This window comes from Ricinus communis, chromosome 1 (assembly GCF_019578655.1).
Source record: "Ricinus communis isolate WT05 ecotype wild-type chromosome 1, ASM1957865v1, whole genome shotgun sequence".
Taxonomy (NCBI): domain Eukaryota; kingdom Viridiplantae; phylum Streptophyta; class Magnoliopsida; order Malpighiales; family Euphorbiaceae; genus Ricinus; species Ricinus communis.
Genome location: NC_063256.1, coordinates 13,613,409 through 13,622,048, shown reverse-complemented (window position 1 = coordinate 13,622,048; position 8,640 = coordinate 13,613,409). Strand labels below are relative to the sequence as shown.

Below are 8,640 nucleotides of genomic sequence, written 5' to 3'. Positions count from 1 at the left end.
TATTCCTATTATTTACCTACACAATTAATTCTAACACGTAAACCATTATCAAATTCATTAATTTTTATGCATAAATTATTTGCATTATGTATATTAAATTAACTTTGAATTAGTTTTTACCTTTGAATTTAGTTGCATAAATTATTTTCATTAAGTGTATTAATTACAAAAAGAATAATAAATAATTAAATGAGATATCTATGATTTGTTTTCCTAAAAGATCAATCAATAAATAAAAAGATCTATCCATGATTTTCTTTCTTCTAATAGAATTGAAGGAAAGTAGAAAAATTTTAAAATAAAAATTATTTTAAAAGAATTTTAATATTTAATATTAAGTATAAAAACTAAATTTAACTCTTTATTATATTAAATTAAACTTATAATAAGTATAAGGACCAAATTAAGATCTTTGTGACTGATAAAATAAAATGATAAAAAGAGTTAATAATTAAGAAAGCAAATATTATAAAGGAATTACTTTACTTTTTTTAAAAGCAAGATTGGACTTGTAAATTTGTCTAAACTTTAATAAGATAATAGTAATTTATTGAGATTTATACACAAATTTTGCATTGGCGATTAAAGGCACGCCAACGCAGCAGAAGAATATACAGAAACTAGCCGTTGGCGCTCACAAAATCAAATGTTTATATTGTGGGTCACAACACAAAGCTGCCCTTTTTTCTTCATTAAAGACAGACAAACAAATCTCTTCTTCTTCATCCTTAAAAATACCCATTCTCTTTCCTTCTCTCTCTAAATACTCCTCCCTCTCTCTCTCTCTCTCTCTCAACACTCCTCTCTCTCTCTCTTTCTCTGATTCTGTTTGAAAAGCTTGCCGCATTGTTCTTATCTTGAGAATTCCGTGAGTATTGAATTTATTTCCTTAAGATCCACGCTTAAATTGAAGGAAACGCTGTGTTTCATGATCATTTTCTTTTATGTAAATTGGATACTATCATTTTAGAAATGGCAGGTTTTACCAAATGTTTTGTCGCTCTGTTACTAACTTTCCTTTCTCTTTTTCTTTAGAAACTTTTGGTGCTGTTTTTTTTTTTTTATATATTAGAGGCTATTTTTCTTTCTTTTTCTTCTTAGATTTTGTTGCGATTGAATTAATCTCTTTATTTTGAGACGAGTGTATCGTTGCTTAATCTGGATCTGTTGTTACTGTTTATCAAAATTGTAATTTATTATGACAATAGACAACAAAGGAGGCTTTTCATTTTCAAAAAAATGGGTGGAAAATCAGGATGTATATATTAAAGTAAATCACTTGATTTTGTAGTTTCCTTTTGTAACTTCATTAACTGATCTTTTGAGTACTGGCCCGGGTGCAGACGGCACAGAGAGACTTTACAATTAAGATTCTTGATTAGAGATTTATAATGAAAATGTCAGGGATCTGCTGAATTCAGAATCAGGTCGAATTCTAGTTGACCCAGAGGCATACGCATTTCTTTCTTTCTTTCTTTTTCTGAAAGAGTAGATTTTCTGTTAGGTGTTATCTCAACTGCTGGTTATTTTGTGGTTCTCATATGAAGAAAGTAGCTGTGGTCGAGAAGTTGGTGGAAGAAAACACAACCAATGATCAACATTTGAGCCATCTTATAAGTATGCGTGCCTAGTGTAGAACTGTATCTTTGTGTTGGTGTAGCTTCCTTTGCCGCTGCAAGCATTAGAATAACAATTTATTAACCTTTCTGAAATCACCCATGATTATCAAAATTTCGAAGACCTTGCTAGAAGTGAAACAGCTTCACAGACATGCAGATGGGGCTCAGAGAATATCATTAAGATATTATATGCATTAAATGGGAGCATGGCTTGATTTTACTTTACTAAGTTGCTGAAACTATAAGAGGTGCCGATATTGGTAAATTTGATATTATTCAGGTCAGATTTGAATATTAGCATACTTTTTGATTGTCAAGTTTTATTTCATACGTTTTTTTTGTCTCCATCTTTTACATGTAGAATATATCCTTCTTGATATCGATACTTATCTGATTCCTGTTGACTACATCCTGAAATTCTTTTTCCTTGCAGGGTTGGGAAATGAAGCGGTCATGTACCCCTGCTGGGACTCCAACTTCCCAGCAAGTTTTGGAAAATGAGATTGAAAACAGAGCACCACAAAATGAAGACTTCATTTCACATCCGGTGAGACCCAGCCAGAGTCTGAGAAAGAGAATCCTACAAAAAGTGAAGAATGTGGAGACGTTTCATCACGGGAAGGAACTCCAGGCTATTGTCGTTCTAGTTCAGTTAATATGAAGAAAATGCAGCAGAGGAGAACGTGAGAAGCATAAGAACTTATGTGACAGAATTGAAGGAACATGTTGCCAAACTGCAATACCACAAGCAGCTACTTGTTTGCTATATAGTATTTGCAGTTCATTTGGTCCTCTACTACTACATTGGCCTGTTATTTTCATTTGAATTTATGTAGTAACTTAGTATCAGGAAATTCATTTTCATATTCTTCATGCTGGAAGCAAATGAAGCGGCATTTGGCAATTCAAGTCCCGCTCCTCGTGCTGGAGATGAGCTTACAATTTCTCTATCGTCAAGGTTTTTCTCTCTTTTTTGCCTACGAACTGACCCATTGCTTGGAGCTGTAATGCTTAAACTAATTTTCTCTTATGTCTTGCTTAAACTAACTCGAGCAATGAGACTGATAAGAGAGTTTCTGGCAAAGAGGTTGACTTCACGTTTAAATGCCGACGAGAGAGAGGCCCGTACATGAAATGAGGAAGCAGAGGAAACTGCAGTTTGTGAACAAATCCACATATACACATGAAAGTGCTGAGATAGTGTGGCACTACCAACAGATAAGAGACCCTGAATTATGGGTGGAACCCAATTTCAAACCTTTCTGAAATCACCCATGATTATCAAAATTTCGAAGACCTTGCTGGAAGTGAAACAGCTTCACAGACATGCAGATGGGGCTCAGAGAATATCATTAAGATATTATGTTTATAGTTCAAGCTAGATATTATATGCATTAAATGGGAACCGATATTGGTAAATTTGATATTATTCAATTTTAGTTTGATGACTCTGATAACTGTGATAAGAAAGCTCAGGTCAGATTTGAATATTAGCATACTTTTTGATTGTCAAGTTTTATTTCATACCTTGCTTTTGTCTCCAACTTTTACATGTAGAATATATCCTTCTTCATATCGATACTTGCATGTTGTAATAATGGATTCTAGGATAACACCTAAGTGCTACTGTCAGAACCATCTAAGCAAGTTCAACAAGTACTTGTCCGATTCCTGTAGACTACATCTTGAAATTCTTTTTCCTTGCAGGGTTGGGAAAAGAAGCGGTCATATACCCTGCCGGGACTCCAACTTCCCAGCAAGTTTTGGAAAATGAGATTGAAAACAGAGCACCGGGAAATGAAGACTTCATTTCATATCCGGTGAGACCCAGCCAGAGTCTGAGAAAGAGACTCCTACAAAAAGTGAAGAATGTGGAGACGTTTCATCAAAGGAAGGAACTCTATGCTATTGTCGTTCTAGTTCAGTTAATATGAAGAAAATGCAGCAGAGGAGAACGTGAGAAGCATAAGAGCTTATGTGACAGAATTGAAGGAACATGTTGCCAAACTGCAATACCACAAGCAGCTACTTGTTTGCTATATAGTATTTGCAGTTCATTTGGTCCTCTACTACTATATTGGCCTGTTATTTTCATTTGAATTTATGTAGTAACTTAGTATCAGGAAATTCATTTTCATATTCTTCATGCTGGAAGCAAATGAAGCGGCATTTGGCAGTTCAAGTCCTGCTCCTCGTGTTGGAGATGAGCTTACAATTTCTCTATCGTCAAGGTTTTTCTCTCTTTTTAGCCTAGGAACTGACACATTGCTTGGAGCTGTATTGCTTAAACTAATTTTCTTTTATGTCTTGCTTAAACTAACTCGAGCAATGAGACGTGAAAGAGAGTTTCTGGCAAAGAGGTTGACTTCACGTTTAAATGCCGACGAGAGAGAGGCGCGTACATGAAATGGGGAAGCAGAGGAAACTGCAGTTTGTGAACAAATCCACATATACACATTGAAAGTGCTAAGATAGTCTGGCAAAGCTTGTAGGATTCTGCGAGATTCCATTTGAGCTAAAGTTTGCACTACCAACAGATAAGAGACCCTGAATTATGGGTGGAACCCAATTTCAAACCTTCTACATTTGTGAGCATTACATTTTTCATTTGTAAGTATTTCCTATTTCTGTACGTGTAAAATTCATTTAGAGGTTTTTTGTCCATGTATCATTTATTTATATCTTTACTTTTGCTCAATTATGGTGTGACTGGTTGTGCATAGGAAGAGGGTTTGGATATGGCAATCAAGCAAGCATTTCCTCTATTGATTGTTTGATACCAGCAGGTTTAATTAATCTTTTCCTTTTCTGCTTTCCTGCCAAGAATACCAGCAACGTTAGTAAATTTCTTGTAATTTTTCTGCAATTTCACAAATTTCTAACAGTGTGGATAAAGACAACACTAACTGTGCAATAAAATCTGAGTTATCAAATGTTTGTTTGTTACATCTGCGTCTTAGTCAAGTCTTTTAATTGACTGCGATCATTTGTGTTATATCCATCACAATTAGATAAATTTGCTACTTTCAGGACATTGTTGAAGAAGCCTTCAGGACCATCTATCCACGAGTAACAGGTTGTTTCTTTCCCAGTATTATCTCTATTTCAAACTTATAATCTTTACTTTTCTTCTTTTTATATTCTTTAATGTGTTGAAATTATATAATTGTATAGTATAGGATCTGAATTGAAACAAATATATGAGTAGTAAATTTAAAAAACCTAACAAAATTTATTAAAGAAAACAAGTGGATTTTAACTAAAGATAATTAAAATTTCTATTACAATGGTCATAATTGACATGATATTGTTTGAGCCATTTGATAAATATTTGTAATAGTAACGCTCTGAAAACACTTTATTTTTGTGTCGGGTTAGCTTCCTTTGCACCGAAAGTATTAAATTAACAGTTTATTAACTTATTACTCGTAGTGCTCGCTTACCTTTAGTATTATTTTTATATTGAATGTTTCTTTCTTAATTTGGTTTTAATCTTTTTCATTATATAATTTGTTTGTTTATTGCTTCTTAGTTAATTTCCTTTACTAACTTAAAATTTTTTCGGAGTGACAGGTTCTACTTACCTGATTTAGATATCATAACTGATCTTTTTGGACTTTTAGGATTAATTTTAGTTAATTAATTAGTTAAATTTCTTATTTTTGATATTTTTAAGCCATGATTGTAATTAATTCCTCCCCTTAATCGCCCCGATCACCTTAATCCTTTTCTGGATTTTTCTTTTCTCCTCCCCCCCTTCTATGTATGTTTTATTTTATTGCTTTTAGGTTTTCACCACATATATAAGGGATTAAAATCAACTTAAAATTTATGGGTGATCACTCACATGCTTATAAGATGAACATGAATCCGGCACCTAGATTTAGGTAATAAAATTGCATTCACCTTGCTTGTAAAGATAAAATTTAAGATACCAAAGTACCTCCCGCTAGGGCTAATTGGGGTACCAATTAGGTCAGAATTTGTTTGCTCATCTCACATTAGATAAGAAATGGTTCATGGTTTAAAATAAGTAGAATTGACTAGATTAAAATGTAAAGATTCATTTACTTGAGTGGAATCTGCAGATAGGGACGCCTCAGACCTTCTCTATTCGTACTTTACTTTTCAAACCTATAATCTCTAGCTCTCTATAAGTGATACCAATTGTCTTATTTGTCCTTATATTTTTGGGTCGCGATTCTAAAAAATATGATAATTGTGGTCCTCTATAGGTCCCTCGAGCGAATAACTCATTTTGAAACGAACTTGGTAGTATGAAGAGCAATTTCTCAATACAATGATGAGATAAAATATCACCCATAGCCAAGGCTAAAATCTATTTGCGCTCACACATTCCTACTTCATGTGAAGGGGATGAAAAAATTTTCATCTCATAAAAAAATTAAGTATTAACTGGTTATTAATCTAATTAATTAATTTAATATATTTCAAATCTTTAACCTAATTCAATCATAAATCCTAAAAGAAAACACTTGTTCCTACTAATCTAATTCAATCCTAATCCAATAAGATATTCAATTACAAGAGTTCGTAAGCGCTAGTAGGTTTTTAGCCCGGCCTCAATGTCGAGGAATTGCTCTTCAATACTAGGCCCATTTTGAAATTAGTCATTTTGTCGAGGGACCTAAGAAACTACAATGATTATGTGACTATCGGGAAAAGGAGTTGACACTTTAAAATGTCATTGCAAATAGTGTTTGTATCCCTTACGGAGCCTAAGTTTCCCCTCTAGCATCAAAGATAATGTGTTTGGAAAGTATACAAATAGATGAATATTTTCCTAACCCTAACAAGAGTACTTTAACCTAGTCCATCTACTTGTTTTAAGCACACACCTTTTTATCTTATTTCTCAGGCATTCATATCAATGCGGTAGTTTCAATACTTCCTTGGTTGAGTAGCTACACTAAATTAGAGTTATTCGCACGTTGTTCATCCTATACAAATTCCTCTTAAGCTCGGCCTACATTGGAAGCACATTCACTTATTTTTACTTCAGTGTTGTATCCATATTGGCCCATAAATCTCTTAGCACGTCTTTCCAATCCTCTCTTTATTTTTTCATCCAACTACCAGCACCAGCGAGGCAGTAGCTCCGATCAAATAGCATACTTGAATGAAGCATGTAGATATGCGAACTCATTAAGCATTTAAGAAAAGACTGGAGATCCCCGGGACCATCGAATTTCTTAAAGTTAGAGACATTCACCTTTCCCTTTGAGGTATTCCTTCCCATTCATCCTTTCATCTTGTCCATTTGTTTCATCATTTTCTCAAGTCGAGGATTTTTAGTGAAAAAGCGAGAAGAATCAGCACTTCATCGTCACTATCAGCAAACTCAAAAGGACCACCATTTCCTTTATGCTTTACCACCAAAGTAATGGTTGGTTGTTGATTAGCGATGGTGTTGTTAGTGTTGGTAGGAGCAGTACCATTGACGGTTTCTTATGGCTAAGAATAGTTTCAAAAAATTTAACTATTATTGCCTTCGTGTCCATCAAGTCAAAAACATCTATTCTTTCATCACTGTATGCTTATAGTGTTTATAGATCTCATTGAGTCTAGAGTTGAACTGGTGCTTGATCTTTTTTTTTTTAAAATAATTCAAATCATTATAAATTCTTATCCCGCATTGACTTGGGCATATTAGGAAAGTCCAATTGACCCTCTAATCGAATCTCATCTCTTAGCCAGCTAAATTGGCCTATCAATAGCTTTTATTTCACCACTAGTTAAAGACTCCCCGAGCACACTTGCCATAACTTTGATTTCAGGCTGAGCTCCTTCAATCTGCTTAAACCTAAGTCTTTTGAGCCCCTAAATACAATTTATATTTTCCCCCAAATATTATAGCCATTATTTCAATTCTACTATTTAAAAAAAAAAAAACTAGTTCTAATAAATTCTAGGACAAAAGTAACAAAAGAAAAGTAGCACTAAACTTTTCAATAGTTCAACAGTTAAGTAATAAAAAATAATTAATGAAAAAAGTGTTATATTATTACAGAATTGAAAGGAAATATATTTTTAAAACGTTAGAATACTATCAAACCTTAAAAGTTAAATAGTTTTACCCCAACTATTAGAACTGTCAGAAAAAAGTACGAATACATATCTTGTGACTTGCGTCAATTTAAAATATAAATCGGTATTCGTCCAGTATTTGGGGAATAAATTATAAGGTATTAATTTTTTTTTTAAAAAGCACACTAGTTTCAAAAAAAATTAAAAGAAAACAAAAAAGCAACAATAGTGGCCGCAAAATATCACCTTGTGAGCTTTTTGTTTAAGCTTCCTTTGGTTAATAAAGTATAAACTCCAAACTTGGATAATTATCTTTTATACCAATCAAATGTGTAATATGCTCGGGCTTCAATGAGAAAACGATGTCACTTCTATGGAGGAGTCACTCCAAGCTTCTTTGTAATTCTTTAGTACCTTTACTGCCACTGAACACCTAAGAGAAAAGGAACAATATAAGAGGAAAAAGAAAGACAAGAACAGCACCTTCATTGAAATAATTTTCACGCGTCATATAGGATCGAAACTCGGTCAATTGTGCCTTAGCATAATAAAGAATGTAATTTTATTAAAAAGACCACAAATTATAAATTATAACATGAGAATTCTTTTAATTGAAATCCGAATATAGTATAAAATCTGCATAAAACAGGAGGGAGCTTCAAGTTTTTGGGAGTCCTCGATACTTTAACGCAAATAAGATAATCCAGCTTCTCCAAATGCTAACTCGTGTTACAAGTAAATGTTCATCTAAGAAACTAACCAATGTTAAGAATAAACATTTAATGAATTCAATAATCTTAATGTTCTACCTGTCATCCTTGAAGTTTTATGACAGCAGGGCACTATAGGCTTCTTTGACGCAAAATTTTTTGCTGAAGTGGAAGAAGCAGAAGGCGTTCTATCTGCCAGAAGCAATCTCCACTTACGAATAGGGGAAAGAAAACAACCATTCAAAATAATAATATAGCTAGTG

The 8,640-nt window shown here is 33.4% G+C and overlaps 1 long non-coding RNA gene across 6 annotated transcripts; it reads left to right on the top strand.

Annotated features, from left to right (window-relative positions):
- The first annotated feature begins 604 nt into the window (after window positions 1-604).
- Window positions 605-4,684, top strand: LOC107262600. Of its 6 annotated transcripts, XR_007217637.1 has the most exons (6): window positions 605-1,427; window positions 1,548-1,899; window positions 2,053-2,577; window positions 3,327-4,229; window positions 4,343-4,405; window positions 4,650-4,684. It is a non-coding gene; the product is annotated as an uncharacterized LOC107262600 (long non-coding RNA). The 6 variants fall into 6 exon arrangements; XR_007217634.1 differs by having other exon boundaries at window positions 3,327-4,405; window positions 4,650-4,664; XR_007217635.1 differs by lacking the exons at window positions 4,343-4,405; window positions 4,650-4,684 and having other exon boundaries at window positions 2,053-3,095; window positions 3,327-3,352.
- Window positions 4,685-8,640: the final 3,956 nt, after the last annotated feature.